This window comes from Onychostoma macrolepis, chromosome 21 (assembly GCF_012432095.1).
Source record: "Onychostoma macrolepis isolate SWU-2019 chromosome 21, ASM1243209v1, whole genome shotgun sequence".
In the NCBI taxonomy this organism is placed as follows: domain Eukaryota; kingdom Metazoa; phylum Chordata; class Actinopteri; order Cypriniformes; family Cyprinidae; genus Onychostoma; species Onychostoma macrolepis.
In genome coordinates, this window is record NC_081175.1 from 26,112,005 (window position 1) to 26,128,575 (window position 16,571).

Consider the following 16,571-nt stretch of genomic DNA (forward strand, 5'->3'; position numbering starts at 1 on the left):
TTACATCGTTAGAGGAATGGCATCTACACTAATATTGGTCTGTTTCTTTCTTGTTTCTTTGTGAAAAAAAAAAAACAGTCATATAGTAGAACCATTAAAAAGACACAAATACTGTATGTAGGAATACTGTATTTTTACAAAAAAAAAAAAGTTTCCAAATGAGTCTATATGAATCAATACAAAATGAACTGCATTAAGACAAGAATCAAATAAAGAGCTTAAAATTTTAATTGAATCATGAAATCTGAATCAATACCAGCACCTTCATTTAACATGATGCATTAATGGGTCACACACAAAATTATAGAGAAATTTGTGAAATATTATTACTCATGATTTCTGGCTATTTCTCTTTTTGCCCTTGTGATTTGTTACTGTAAACAGGAAACTAAAGATATCTTTGTAGTGCCGAGATTAATGGACCCACTTTGACAGTCATCAGAACAATCTTTAATCTTAATTTTAGAACTAATGTCACCTGAGAAAAACATTAATGATAGAGTGATAAAGACCAGTTCAACAAACATTTAAAAAAAAAAAAAGCCAGATATGTAAAAACTTTAGAAAAGACTAAATTCATGATTTTCTTATTTTAAACTTCTAAGGAAAAAAAAAAAAAATTAAATATCGAAAAATATCAATAGATTCCACCAGGAAAATGTGTAGTGGTCTATTTCCATTGTCGCAGCACCAGTAATTTATAGAAGTTTCTCCATCAGTCAAATATAACAGCAAATTTCAATGTATTATGTTGGACTTACTAATTTGTTTTACAATTGTTGGGACATATCACCTTTTCTTCTGTACTAGAATCGGTCCAACACTCATAACAGTAGAAAGAGTGTCCTTTAGTAATAAAAATAGAGGCAGAGAGAAAGTGAGACTTCCAATAATCTGTATTTGTACCCAATAACTTTATAAAAAGCAATTTATACCTGCTGTGAAAAGAACGAACAGAAGAAAAACTGAGATTTGCAGGTCCATCTTTAGTCAGGAGCTGAATGAAATAATGTGGCTGTTTCAGTGCTCATTTTATAGCTTTTCAAAAGGGGGGTAATAACCTCCAAAAACAGGAAACTCATATAGGTCCATGCTGCATATACACTCTTAAAAATAAAGGTGCTTTAAAGGTTCTTCACAGTGATGCCATAGAAGAACCATTTTTGGTTCCACAAAGAACCGTTCAGTCAAAGGTTCTTTAAAGAACCATCTCTTTCTTAACTTTTTATAATCTGAAGAACCTTCTTTCGCCACAAAGAACCTTTTGTGAAACAGAAAGCTTCTTCAGATGTTAAAGGTTCTTTATGGAACCATTTAGACAAAAAAGGTTCTTCTAATCTATGGCATGGTGAAGTACCTTTATTTTTAAGATTGTAGGTATGAAGGGCTTGACAAAAGAGATTTAACTGTATGTTTATACAAATCTTTGGACTGGACTGCAGTTTAAGATGCAACCTACACTGGGTAGTGATTATAAGGTTATTGAGAAACCAGGTCAAGATTAGTTTCCATCCTCTTTTCCTGTTACCCGCCAACATATTTGTTTTGAACTGTTTTGGACTTCTTTCTTTCCGGTTTTTTTTTTTTTTTTTTTTGCTTGTAAATGGTGCTTGATCTGTGCATATTTCTCTTCTGTCAGACAGGACAAATTCTCACTGAAGAAAGCAATTTTATTGGTGGTAGACTTGTATTTTAGCAGGAAGCAATGCTTTGAAGAAATGTCTTGATGGATTTGCTTCTTACAAACACACAGCTTTTCACTTCACAAGACATTAATTGAAGGACTGGAGTGGTGTGGATTACTTGTGGATTATTGTGATGTTTTTATCAGCTGTATGGACCATTCACTGCAGAGGATCCATTGGTAAATCAGTTTTCTGTTTGTTTAATCACAAACTCTTGTGGTGTAAGAGATGGGAATGAGTGTGTTTACTTTGTAGCCGATGTGTAATAAGTTCAGCTACAAAAATCTCCAACATTTTGAACATGTATTACATGTTAGATCAAAAGACCTCAATCAATCGCCAGTCATTGCACTTGGTTTTGAAAGCAGATTAGATTACACAGAGGCATGAGTGGTTTTCTGAAATGAAGAGGCAAAGAGGGGTTTTTCTTCTTTTAGTGCAATGTAACAGATTCATGTTCCATTTCCATCTGATGTTTACAGTTTCTGGGTTAAATGCATATATGGAACAACATTTATCTTATAACAAGCAACCAATACTATGATATACTGTATATTGATACAATTAACTATGGGCTATTTATGATTATATGTTTTGTGATTAGTAATAAGTTTAGAACATGTACCGCTAGCTTATAAAAACATTAGAGAGAAGCCATTTAAAAACACCATATTTATACAAAAAAAATGCATGGAGCTGTAGTCTCTCCAGTAGCCTTTTGATGTCAACAAACACAAAGGTGTTGTTTTTCTAGTGTACAAAAGATCATCTGCTGCCACCTGCTGATAAATGATGCTAAATGCACTTTAAAATTTTATTCAAACAGTTACAACATTATGTTTCAAAGAAGAAAAAAAAAGTGTTAGTATATGCTAGTCTTAAGGTTATATAAGGCAGTGTGCTCCAAAACAGTGACACAATTCGCATTTAGAAGATATAAAGCATTCAAAGCTTGCAGTTCGTCACTTCCGCTAAAATGGATCAACGATTTTTTTGACGTCACCTCGTACTTCAGCTTCTCATCAAATCTTCTGACCAAGGGTTGGCGGTGCAAGATGGCGACCTGAAGAGTCTTGGTGGTCCGAGCTCTGATGCTGTGTCCCAATGTGCTTACTTACTATGCGCTTAAAGTATGTACTGTTTTGGTGAAGAAAAAGTACACACTTTTGAGTGTGTAGTAGAAGAGTAGGCAAGCTTTGAGACGTACTATCACGTCACACAACTGCGTCTTCAACGCACCGCTCTGTCGCACCTGTTACACGCACCAGCTGTCACTGTAAACTGGCCTGTCAATCATCTTGTCACAGTTAACATCCTCCACATTTCATTTCATTTAACTTCCTACCGTATTGGAGAGAAAAGTAGCAGCTCATTGATCTGCCAGTCGCGGGTCTTTCATGCGTAGAACTCATATTTCCTGCATAATGATGCATTTAAAAGTTAACGACCAAATGGATGTTTATAAAAGTTCACATTGCGGTTGCAGATGAAATATAACACTAATAATCAACATTTAACCTGGTAAAAAGTATTTATGTATTAACTCAAACCCCTTTTTGTAAACCTCTCTACCTAACCGTCGACCGTGCACATCCGCCACGTTTGTAGTTTTTCTAACGAGTTTTATTCATGTTTGTAGTCGCCAAAGTGCAATGGATTGTGGGCAATTTTCGCCATTAGAGTGTGCACGGATCCACACTTAAAAAATCAACCTGAAATAGTAGACCATACGGGGACTTTTGGCATACTCTTTTCAATATACTATGCTTTGGGACACACTTATAATCTCACATACTATTTAGGATGCACGAGTCGACGATAGAAGTTGGAGAAACCTAGGAATCGTTGGAGTTCTTTGATGGTGGATGGAATGGGCCAGGTCTTGATTGCTTCCACCTTCCTCTCGTCCATCTTGATGCCATGAGCACTGATGTGATAACAGAGGAACTGGATGGAAGGTTGATGGAAGGTGCATTTCTCCGCCTTGAGGTATAATTGGTGCCCACGGAGCTGTTGGAGAACCTCCGAGATGTGCTGCCGATGTTCAGCCTCATTCCGGGAGTACACTAGGATATCTATGTAAACCAGCACAAAGCGGTGGAGGTAATCCCGGAACACCTCATTCATGTAGCCCTGGAATACGGAGGGAGCATTGACAAGACCATACGGCATCACCAGATATTCATAGTGTCCTGTGGGTGTCACGAAGGCTGTCTTCCACTCGTCCCCCTCACGTATCCAGATGAGGTTATAAGCACTCCGGAGGTCCAACTTGGTGAAGATCTTGGCTCCACGAAGCTGTTCCAGAGCAGATGGGATGAGAGGAAGGGGATATCTGTACTTGACAGTGATTTTGTTGAGTGATCGATAGTCAATACAAGGCCTCAAGCCTCCGTTCTTCTTAGCCACGAAGAAAAAGCTGGAAGCAGCAGGGGATGTGGACGGTCGGATGTATCCTTGCTGTAGAGCCTCAGAAATGTACTCCTCCATTGCCTTCTGTTCGGGGATGGAAAGTGAATAGATTTTACCTTTGGGCACTGGTTCATCAGGGAGAAGGTCAATGGCACAGTCCCATGGTCTGTGAGGTGGTAATTTGGAGGCTCGTTTTGGGCAGAATACGTCACTGAAGTGGGAGTATTCAGAGGGAATGTCAATGGAGCGATTTTCAAGGGGACTTTCAATGGATGTGGAATTGACTGGAAGCACTGGAACGGACTTTACTGGTTTGGGGAATTCTGGGAAACAGTCGTTACCCCACTTCAGGATGTCTCCGGTGGACCATGATATAGATGGGTTATGGGAAAAAAGCCATGGGCGCCCCAACACTATCCCAGTGGTGGATTCCTCTAGAACCAATAAACAGATCACTTCTTTGTGGAGCGGACCGACTTGCAACCAGATGGGACCCACACAGTATCGAACTTTTCCTCTCACCAGGGGCTTGCCTGTTATTGACTGAATCTTGTACGAGACATCGTTGAGTCTCTTCTTGAATTGGAGTTGGTTATATAAGTCGGCAGAGATGAAGTTGCTGGCTGACCCAGAATCGAGGAGGGCATAGACTGAAACACAATGACGAGGAGTGGTAATCTGAACAGTAGTTGTTAGAGGTTTTATATTGACTGAAGAGGTAGAAACCACACTCACGACAGGTCGTGGAGGACATGTCCTTATTACATGTCCGTCCTTGCCGCAGTATGAGCATAATCCCTGGTTAAGCCGGTGTCGACGTTCAGTCGAAGTGAGACGGGTACTGTCGATCTGCATGGGTTCGGGGTTTGGTTCTGGAGAGCTGGGATATTCTGGCTGGTGGAGAAAAATAGCTGGCTTTTGGCATACATGTTCCTCCATACAGCCCTGAATTCGATTGGCAACACGGATGGAGAGTTGAAGGAAACGCTCTAGCCCCATAGTGTCATCATAGGCAGAGAGATGCAACCGGAGTGAGGGCTCTAATCCTTGACGGTAAGTGGTCAGCAGGGAGCGCTCGTTCCAACCACTAGCAGCTGCTAAGGTGCGGAAACGGAGAGTATACTCTTGAATAGACTTCTGACCCTGTTTTAAATGATATAACTGCTCACCAATTGAAGCATCTCCAGCGGGTCGTCCGAAAACCTCTCAGAAATGAGTGCAAAAAGCCCCCAGTGTTTGTGTGGCCTGTCCATTCTGGTGCCATAATGACTCTGCCCATTGAAGCGCACGACCTGTTAACGGAGTTAGAATATAGGCAATTTTAGCTCTTTCTGTGGGGAATCGATGCGGTTGCATCTCTAGAGCGAGCGAACACTGCATGAGAAAGCCATTGCATTCCTCCGCCGAGCCAGAGTAGGGCGCTGGATTGACCATGGGACTGGCTGTGTAGATCGGGGCCGAAGAAGAAGTACTGGGTGCAGGACCCGGGGCTGGTGCTGGTGCTGGTGCTGGTACAATGGTGGTTTGACTGAGAGCTCTTCTCATAGCATCCACCAGCTTCCTGGAATGGATCAAGGTCTGTTTGATTCATGATGGCATGGTCTGGTCTTCTGTAACGGGAAGTCAGACTCGAGACACAGGCGAGTTAGAATCAAACAGACGGGTTTATTGAGCGGTATGCAGGAGATCAAGGAACTGATGGGTATAGCAGATTCAGAGTCTTTAACTGAACTTGAGATGATACTGATAGTGATGTTCTTGATAACCAGGTCTGACGGAGACGTCGAGGTTCACAGGTTTTCCAGGAGCTGGTGTGACAGAGCACATGAGGGGAACACAGGAGATCGAAGAGACTTGGAGCAACAGGTGAGTAATTCAGCATAGGTTTGAGTCCATTTCCACTTGGGAGACCAGACAATGTGGCTGTGTGGACTGTGTGTTCTTATAGTGCTGTGTGGGTGATTGGTGAATGACAATCAGGTGTGCGTGATTAGTATTCTGGTAATTGTGAGCGCTGATAGGTGGAAGAGCCTGGCGTGTCCGTGACACAGACTTGCTTTTTGCAACATCAGACTAATTTAGTTCAGAATTACAAAATGGAAGAAAGAGTTAAGCTGTGTATGAACTTTTTATATATATTCATTTGCTTCTTTTCCATTTTGCATTTACTTTTACTTTCAATACTTAAGTAGAATAGGCTCTTCTTAATTTTGTAATGTTTTTGGAATATTATTAGCATTTGCAAGATTTAGTCAAAACAGTTTTGAGGTTTATTGATTTAATTTTGTGTTTCTGGAAAATTAGATCTGTGTATTATGTTGAATATCAAAGTGTTTTGTGTCTTTATTAATAATAGATTTGTGGACATGTTTATGTTTTTAGACTTGTGGAGTAAAAATGATCTTGTTTTATGTTTTTTTGTTTGTTTGTTTGTTTTTAATATGGTATGACATAAAAGTAGCTCATCCAACAACACAAGTTGCACGTCTGTTAAATTATAGTTTTTATTTTTAAATGAAAACTTAAAATTAGTGTCGCTGTCATGACATAACTTCAAATAAAATATGGGCAGCTAAACATTTATATATGCATCGGCCTGTATATAAGTCATAGAATAAATTTACTTCTGACTAAAAACTTAATTTCTTTGACTATAGGATTCTGATTTGCCTGAATAGTTGATTTAGTATTTTATATTAAGAAATTGTCAAATATTTTTCATTAGTATAAAACTTTTTCTCAATATTAAAGGTTAAAAATTAACAGTAGAGCCCAAACTATTAAAATTAGTTGCTTTTTATTTTCAGATATAATAATCAATACTCAAACACAAACTGAGTTGACGTATACATTTTAATTGTATACATTAGGCTGTTCTGTACAGCGTGTCTGATTGTAGACTGTGAAGAGCTGCTGGATTCAGTGCAGCAGGATGAAGGAGAGCAGAGAACAGCAGAGGAACAGGAAGCTCTGAGTGACGCTCTGAACACCGTTACACAGGTTCCTGAACAACATGAGATGCCATAAACACTACTAATCAGTGTTGTGGCATCACAAATAGATTTAGAGACACAGCCTTTTATAACTGTTGACTGGCTTCCGAAACTCTCTGATGAAAAGACAGAAAACACAGGTTAGTCAAACTGGTAATTTGTGTAAGTGATCTTTATAAAACATCTAAAGTGAATGATGGAGAAACAAAAATAATGACAATGATCTTCCTTTTCCAGATTCTCACCTGTTGCTGTTATGCAGCGGTCTTCACTCCCTGAACAGCTCGTTATGTTTAAACAGCTGTGCCCATCACAATAATAGCATTTCTTTCCATTGGGGACAATAGAGCTGAGATCTACATAAGTAGATAACAAGTGTTCTTTTATTTTATTTTATCTACAAACATAACATCTAATGAAACAAATCTTTTTTTTTTTCTGACTGAATGTAATATGGAAGTAAAATGACTGCTGACTTTAAAGAAGATAGTCTTGTGCATGATCATTGAAGTACAATACCTGTAGCGTCTTTGGCATTACAAACGTCAGTGTCACAGCAGGAATAAGACATCTTTACAACTCCGAAGTTCATGGACCCATTTTGACAGTCAACAGCACAGTTTTTAATACTCACCTGAGAACTAATGTCACCTAAAAAACATGAATGATACAAGAAAGACCTGTGCTGTAGAAAGCAGCAGTAAACGTTATGCATCATCTAACAGAACAGAAGAGAAATAATGTTTTGCATTATCTCATTTTAAACATTTGTTAATACAAAAAAATTAAATTTCCACTGTTGTAACATCAGTAAATTATAGCAGCAGCTTCATCAGTAAGAAAAAAACAGTAAATTTGAAAAAAATCATATTGGACTTACCAATTTGTGTTACTGCTGTTGAAGTCATGCACTTGGAAAATCCACTGGGACATGTCAACTGTTGCTGTTCACAAGAACCTGTCAGACTTGTACACTCATAACACCTGAGAGAGTGTCCTTTAGATATAAAAGAGAGAGATGGTGAGAGAGTGACATAAATTGTCTCTTTTTGTATGCAATAAAAATAGAAAATAAATCGTCTTTGTACCTGCAGTGAAAATAATAAACAGAAGAAAAACTGAGATTTGCAGATCCATCTTTGATCAGGAGGTGAATGAAATAACGTACCTGTTTCAGTACTTATTTTATAGCTTATCAGAAGGGGAGGGTCATTATGAGAAAATGAAAGTTTAACATAAATAACCTTGGATTGAATAGTAACAGTAATGACAAGACATTATAAACTAATTGATCACACTGAGTCTACTCCGCAATGTTAAGAATTTGATTTAAAAACATCCTGATTTCTGGACACAGAACTGATGGAGGTGTTTCTTAATGGCCAAAAGCATTATTATACATCCATGTGAAAACATTCTTAAATAAATGAGAGCCACAGACCACCTGTAAATCTGTAGCATGCTTTATACAGTGCCATGAAAAGGTTTTTGCCCCCTTCCTGTTTTTTTTATTTATTTGCATATTTGTTACACTTAAAAGATTCAGATCATCAAACTAATTTTAATATTACACAAAGATAATGCAAGTAAATAGAAGCTGCAGTTTTTAAATGATGATTTCATTTATTAAGGGAAAAAAGCTGTCCAAAACTACCTGGCCCTACGTTAAAAATTACAAAAACATCATACCAACAGTCAAACATGGTGATGGTAGTGTGATGGTCTGGGGCTCCTTTAGCTTCAGGACCTGGATGACTTGCCATAATTGATGGAACCATGAATTCTGCACTTTATCAGAAAATCCTGAAGGAGAATGTCCGGCCATCAGTTTGTGACCTCAAGCTCAAGCGCACTTGGGTTATGCAGCAGGACAATGATCCCAAACACACCAGCAAGTCCACCTCTGAATGGCTCAAGAAAAACAAAATTAAGGTTTTGGAGTGGCCAAATCAAAGTCTGGACTTAAATCCAATTGAGATGCTGTGGCATGACCTTAAACAGTCCATTCATGCTCGAAAGCCCTCCAATGTGGCTGAATTAAAACAATTCTGCAAAGAAGAGTGGGACAAAATTCCTCCACAGTGATGTGAAAGACTCATTGCCAGTTATCGCAAACACTTGATTGCAGTTGTTGCTGCAAAGGGTGGCACAAACGGTTTGTTATTATTAATGACGGCGATAAACATTGCTAACCTAAACAAACAACAACAAAATAATAAAAGTATGAAAACTTACATAATGTTTTTTATATTATAGTACATTATAGTAGCCTATCTATATCTATAAGGCCTTTATCACACTTTCGCGGAAGATTCAAATAGTAGCGTAAAGAACTTCCATGCAGCCTCTATCAATGGCTGTGCCCATAGCACGGCATTGTTGTGGATTATTTATGTAGAATTCAGCACATATACGTCTTCTAAAGACACCATTCTCAGTTTACAACAATTAATTGAGCATTATGAAATGAAGGAATATGTTGTCACGATATCCCGATGCGTATTTTGTGACTTAAACAGGAGCGCGTGAGCCATACTGTATGTGTATAGGCAATTCTTCACTGTCTGAACACATTATTTCAACACACATCAGCGAGAAAACTATACAATCAACATATCACATTAATAAGCATTAGAATTAGCCAAAGCTTAAAACATTAATTATGACTATAGGATGTATGATTAAATTAAAGGTTTAGGGCAAACTTTTTGTAAACATAATGCGTTTTTCACGTGCTGACTTTATGATGCAATCCTCTATAATTGCATCAAATTTAAGTTGTTCAAATAAAAAATATTTCCAGCCCATAGATGATAATTAAAAATATGTTTGATCATCTTAATCAAGTTATTCTCCATGATTGCGTGCAATGATTGAATATCATTCAATATCATTCAACCACATCCACTGCTGAAACTCCCAACTTCTCCTTCTGTCCCCTGACTGTGGATGAAGTATCCAAATTTCTCCTCTCCAACCATCCTACAACATGTCCTCTTGACCCAATCCCCTCACACCTTCTGCAAGCAATCTCTCCCACACTCTTACCGGCACTCACACACATCATCAACACATCCCTCCTCACAGGCATCTTCCCCACTGCGTTCAAGCAGGCTCGGGTAACCCCACTGCTCAAAAAAACTATATTAAACACTTCTCTTATAGAAAACTATAGACCTGTCTCTCTCCTTCCATTCATAGCGAAAACACTTGAACGAGTTGTCTTCAACCAAGTCTCACTGTTTCTTTCACAGAACGACAAACTGGATGCTAAACAGTCAGGTTTCAGGAGTGGCCATTCAACTGAGACTGCACTACTCTCAGTCACTGAAGCCCTGCGAATTGCAAAAGCCAATTCCAAATCATCAGTCCTCATTCTGCTGGCTCTATCTGCCGCTTTTGACACTGTCAATCATCAGATCCTCCTGTCCACCCTCTCATCACTGGGCATCACTGGGATTCCACTTCGCTGGTTTGAATCCTATCTCACTGGTAGGTCTTTCAGGGTGGCCTGGGGAGGGGAGGCATCTATAGCACATCGACTGGTCACTGGGGTTCCTCAGGGATCGGTTCTTGGACCCCTCCTCTTCTCCACATACACTACATCACTGGGTCCCATCATACAGGCACATGGATTCTCCTACTACTGCTATGCTGATGACACACAGCTCTATCTCTCTTTTCAACCAGATGATCCAACGGTAGCTGCACGGATCTCAGGTTGCCTGGCGGACATCTTGGCATGGATGAAAGAACATCACCTACAGCTCAACCTGGCAAAGACTGAGCTTCTTGTCTTCCCTGCCACTCCGACTCTACAGCATGACTTCACAATCCAGTTAGGTTCATCAACAATTACCCCATCAACTTCGGTCAGAAATCTTGGTGTAATCTTTGATGACCAGCTGACCTTCAAAGACCACATTGCAAAGACTGCTCGATCTTGCAGGTTTGCATTACACAACATCAGAAAGATCTGGCCCTTTCTGACGGAGCATGCTGCACAACTTCTTGTCCAGGCCCTTGTCATTTCTAGGCTGGACTACTGCAATGTTCTTCTGGCTGGACTTCCATCAAACACAGTCAAACCTCTACAAATGATTCAGAATGCGGCGGCACGACTGGTCTTCAAGGAACCCAAAAGAGCCCATGTTACACCTCTCTTTATCTCCTTGCACTGGCTACCAGTCGCAGCTCGCATCAAGTTCAAGACACTGATGCTTGCATATAAAACAACCACAGGCTCAGCACCCGCCTACTTCCACTCACTATTACGAATCTACATCCCCTCCTGAAGTCTGAGATCTACTAGTGAGCGACGCCTCGTGGTACCATCACAGAGAGGCTCAAAATCACTCTCCAGAACATTCTCGTTCACCATTCCTGGCTGGTGGAATGATCTTCCCACCCCTATCCGGAGTGCTGGATCCCTGTCAATCTTCAAGCAACAGCTGAAAACTCATCTCTTTCGACACTACTTGACTTCATCCTAAACTTAAAACTTTTTTTTTTTTTTTTTTAAATCTCTTTATTTATTCCTTCCCTTGCTAGCTTGTACTTATTTGAACAATGCCTGAGACTTGGTGTTACGAGCACTTCCTCTGTCTGATTGCCTCTTCAAGATGAATCGCTTTATGTATTCCCCAATTGTAAGTCGCTTTGGATAAAAGCGTCTGCAAAATGACTAAATGTAAATGTAAATGTAAATCATTATACTGTGAACAAGAGCGGGAGGTTAATCACAATAAATGTAATTAAAAAATAAACAATATAATATTAAAATTAAAATTAAATCAGTCCGAGTATTCCTCTGGAAGTAATTTGAGCTGCGTGCTCTTCATTAATCTGACGCTGACAGTCGCCTCGCTCAGATAGGCTAATGTTACACATTAAAATGAAGGATGACATGATACATGGTATGGAATCGGTATAAATATGCAGTTTTAACATTGACGTTTATTGCGTCAATGTTCAACTAAACTAAATTAGTTTAATTTTCTTCACAAAACTGGCGTCTGTCCATTGACAATAAAGCAGGCGGAAATTCCTTTACTCTACTAATCGGAGCCAGATGTGACGACACGCGGACTGTGATAAAGGCCTATAGCTTTCTTTGAAAGCACCGCCATTTTCCGCTGGTTCCGCGTGAGGTGCAACGGTCACGTGGTACAAGCCGTAGTTCTCAGAAAACTCCAAGTTCACAAGTTGTAATTACAACTTCTATGAGGACGTGAACGATTTTTACAAGTTGGCATCTCATAATTACGGTTATTACAATATGGCGTGAACGCACCTTGACAATCATTGCGTGTCTACTGCTGCATTCCGAGGGACTGATTCGTTGAATGAGACTCTGTGCCTCATCAAACTTAACCCAAATCCTTCCATTTGCTGTACAACCACAATTATCCGCTGCATTTGCAACATCTTTCCTCAACTCTAAAACTCTTCTGTATATAAAATGATAATCAAGAGGAGAATTTTTTTTTCGCAGAAATCAGCTAAAGCTAACAAATCATCAACAATCCCTCGCCAAACACATTTAGATTCCCCTGACATTTTGCATCCCTCGAACCCGTCTTCAAACTACTGCTGTAATGACGTATAGCTTTTCTAACTGTCCAATGAGAGTGCGTGTTACTGTACATATACAAGAGGGGTTGGCTCTTCAAATCGAGGTGAAAGTTGATTGGTTGCTCCCACGTGTGTACTGTCCAATGGCATTTTTTAACTCGATTGACAAATGGATAAAGAAAAGCATTTGGCAAAAGGACAAAGAAAAGCAATTGGCAAATAGAGAGAGAAAAGCGTTTGCCAAATGCTTTTTTAAAAAGCGATTTAAAAAGTGCATTTAAAATGATTAATTAATGTACTTTTTATTATTTTATTAATCCACGTTTTAAAACATGAATTAAATAAACAGTTTTAAATTTTTCTTTTTATTTACACATTTAAAAATTATTTTTTAAATCGATTGTTTTATTGTTTTATTAAACTACATTTAAAAACAATAATTAAATAAACATCTTTAAATATGTCAATTAATTTGTCCATTTAAACGTGATTTATTTATATACATTTTTATGTTTTAATTATTAAATCAATAAATTGATTCTTAATTTTATTTTTAAGTGGCGCTCTTGGTCCTCCATATTGATTGAGTGTAGTTTATAAAAAATACAGTGACATCAGAGCAGCAGAACACTTTGTTTTGAGCACGGAACTGAGATTCATAAACTTTTTGCCAGTGTGATCCTTTAATGAGACATAGGGACCTCCGGAGGTCTCATTTGTTGGCCATACTGTGTGTTATTGAGGCTGTCTTATTTTAGAAAAGCAGCCATTATAGAATTTAACAGTTATTCCTTGTGAGGTTTATAGTATCGATATATGAAACACGTAAGCTAGTGAAAAAGATATTTGGGATTTTGTGTTCTGAAAATGGATAATTCAAGAATATGCTGAAATGTTTTTTGTTTTTTGTTCTAAAGTGACTTTTTGACCATCTGTTGTGAGATTAGTACTAAGAGTTTTTTTTTTTAAATTACCACTAAAGTAGTCAACATTTGAAGTGGATCAAAAAGTTCATAAAACTTGTCCTAAGACAAGAACGGGAATTGTTTTGGTTTTAGGACGACTTTGAGGAAAGGTTTTGAGCCACTTCAAATGTCGACTACTGAAGATTGTCAAAATGGAAAATTTTTAGGGGGAAGTCGTGGCCTAATGGTTAGCGAGTCGGACTCGTAATCCAAAGGTTGCAAGTTCGAGTCTCAGGTCCAGCAGGGATTGTATCTGGGGGGAGTGAATGTACCACGACTGAGGTGCTCTTGAGCAAGGCACCAACCCCTCAACTGCTCCCTGGGCGCTGCACCATAAATGCCCACTACTCCGGGTGTGTGTTCACTGCTGTGTGTGTGCCCTTAGGAGGGGTTAAATGCAGAGCACTAATTCCGAGTATGGGTCACTAATAAAGTAGTTTGTAATTGTAATTTAAATGGGCACATATTCACTTAGAAATGATTCTCTCTGGTTCATAAATTATACTAAACGTTTTTTTTTTTATATTTATAGGCCCATTTTTTTATCCTGCACATTTTATACAGTTAAAGGTAAAGTTATTTATAGTAATGATACAAGATCCAAGATTATAGTATTTATAGTAATGATACAAGGACAGGATTACAGTTTTTCTCGATTGCACACAATTCATGAAACAATTCACCATTTTCTCACAACTATAAACACAATCTCAAAACTACACACCAACTTGTGCAAACTTCAAACTTCCAGGTCAAAGTCAAACATTTTAGTCAAAAACACATTCTCTTTTGTCAGACTCAAACCTTGGCCTCAGATGACACACAAAGCTGTCAAATACACAGACTATTTTCCTGACTAGAGAACACTAATGAGATCAATTCAAAACACTGTTACAAAAACCTCCTTTTGGGAAACAGGAGACATTTTGCAAGTCAATGACTGTTACAGTATACAGTATAAATAGAGGGGTGCAGATACAGTGAAATTCAGCAACAAGCTGTCAGAAAAGTTTACTTTCATATACTGTAAAGTGATCCTACAGTAGATGAAAAGCACTAGAAGAGAAAAGTTCAACAACCAAACAACTGAATATACAGTAAACACACATTGGAATGTACTGTCAGTTACCGTACAGCAATAAATAAATAAATTCAGCATCCTCTGCCAAGTTGCACTACAGTATTGGTAGTACCCTTGTTTGTTATACTATAACAGTTTCTTAGTCTTCTGAGAGAAGACTTTCTCTGCCTCCCCTAGACAGTCGACTCTCAGTTCTGCACAAATACAGGACATGTTGGGAAGGTTAGTTTGAAAATGTAATGGGTTACAGATTACAATTTACCCTATTTACAGTTTTTCTCAATTGCTAACATACTGTAACTGATTCATTTGGCACAATTTTCCAAACCATTCATACAGTTCTTGAAACAAAGACACGTTTCTCCAAACTTTTAACACATTTCACCTGTTTTCACACATGCTCCAATTTGCTCAGTGTTTTCTGCAAAACTCTACACAAGATCGGCATCATTAGCACAGGTTTAACCATGTTATCATTTAGAAAACACAAACACACAATATAACTACCTCAAGAATCACAAAATGAACACAAATAGCACACATTTATCCATGTGTGAACTTTCAGTAGCAAAACTGATGACACAGCAGTCAGAATCTCAGGATGATATGAACAAGAGCACAGGTGGTTATGTGTTTTGGAAAATGAATCCTGGTAGCGGGAGACAAAGAGGAATAGGAGGAGAAAAGAAAAATAAAGGGGACGAGGTGAAGGGTCATTTGTTCTTGATGAAATATAAAGGACTATAGTTGAGCATGTTCTTGTGCATGGAATGATCATAAGGAAAGCTGGCCTGCAGGCTCATCTACAGGGTTTTACACTACTTACACATTACAATTACACTACATAGTAGCAGTACTTCAGATGAGAGAACTTGCACTGTAAATACTGTAGCACACACCCTCAAACTTGTAACTGCTGAATTGATTTGTAGCCAAGTACTTCTTACATGTATTTGTGCAGAACTGAGAGTCGACTGTCTAGGGGAGGCAGAGAAAGTCTTCTCTCAGAAGACTAAGAAACTGTTATAGTATAACAAATAAGGATATTACCAATACTGTAATGCAACTTGGCAAAGGATGCTGAATTTATTTATTTATTGCTGTACAGTTACTGACAGTACATTCCAATGTGTGTTTACTGTATATTCAGTTGTTTGGTCTTTGAACTTTTCTCTTCTAGTGATTTTCATCTACTGTAGGATCACTTTACAGCAGTGTAATGAAAGTAAACTTTTCTTGTGGCAGATACTTCTGATACTTTCTGTGGCAGAATTTGTCTTTCATCTAGCAAAAAATAATAATAATAATAATGCTATACATTTATTGTTTCAAAAAGAAATTATTAGTAAGCCAAGTGCTATTTTCTATTGGTCTAAGTTTATCAGAAATATTAATTGGAGGAAAGTTTGGGTATTACCTAATAAATATCTCATTACAAATAAAATTAAAGAAATTTCATTTAAGATACTGCATAAATATTACCCTGCTAAGCATTTTTTAACCAGATTTATTGAAGATATAGATGTAAACTGTTCATTCTGTTCACGACACCCACCTCATATTTTCTGGCATTGTCAATATATGAAGAGATTATGGCGGGAGGTTTCTAGATTTATAAATGACAAAGTGTTGTGCAACTTTCTTTTACTAAATGAACATGTAATATTTGGTTTTTTTAACTATGACAAGAAGTTTGAAAATGAGGCCTACATAATTAATCTCTTGATTATACTTGTTAAGTTTCATATTCATTGTTGTAAATTCAGCAATCAGAAGCCTTTTTTTTTGTGTGGTACTTAAGGAATTAGATATCTATATAAGCACCATTAAGGAGAGTACAAACAAAAAAACTGTAAAAACT

At 38.1% G+C, this 16,571-nt stretch overlaps 1 pseudogene; it reads right to left on the reverse strand.

The window, feature by feature from the left end:
* Positions 1-7,016: 7,016 nt before the first annotated feature.
* Positions 7,017-10,071, reverse strand: LOC131528388 (urokinase plasminogen activator surface receptor-like; annotated as a pseudogene).
* Positions 10,072-16,571: the final 6,500 nt, after the last annotated feature.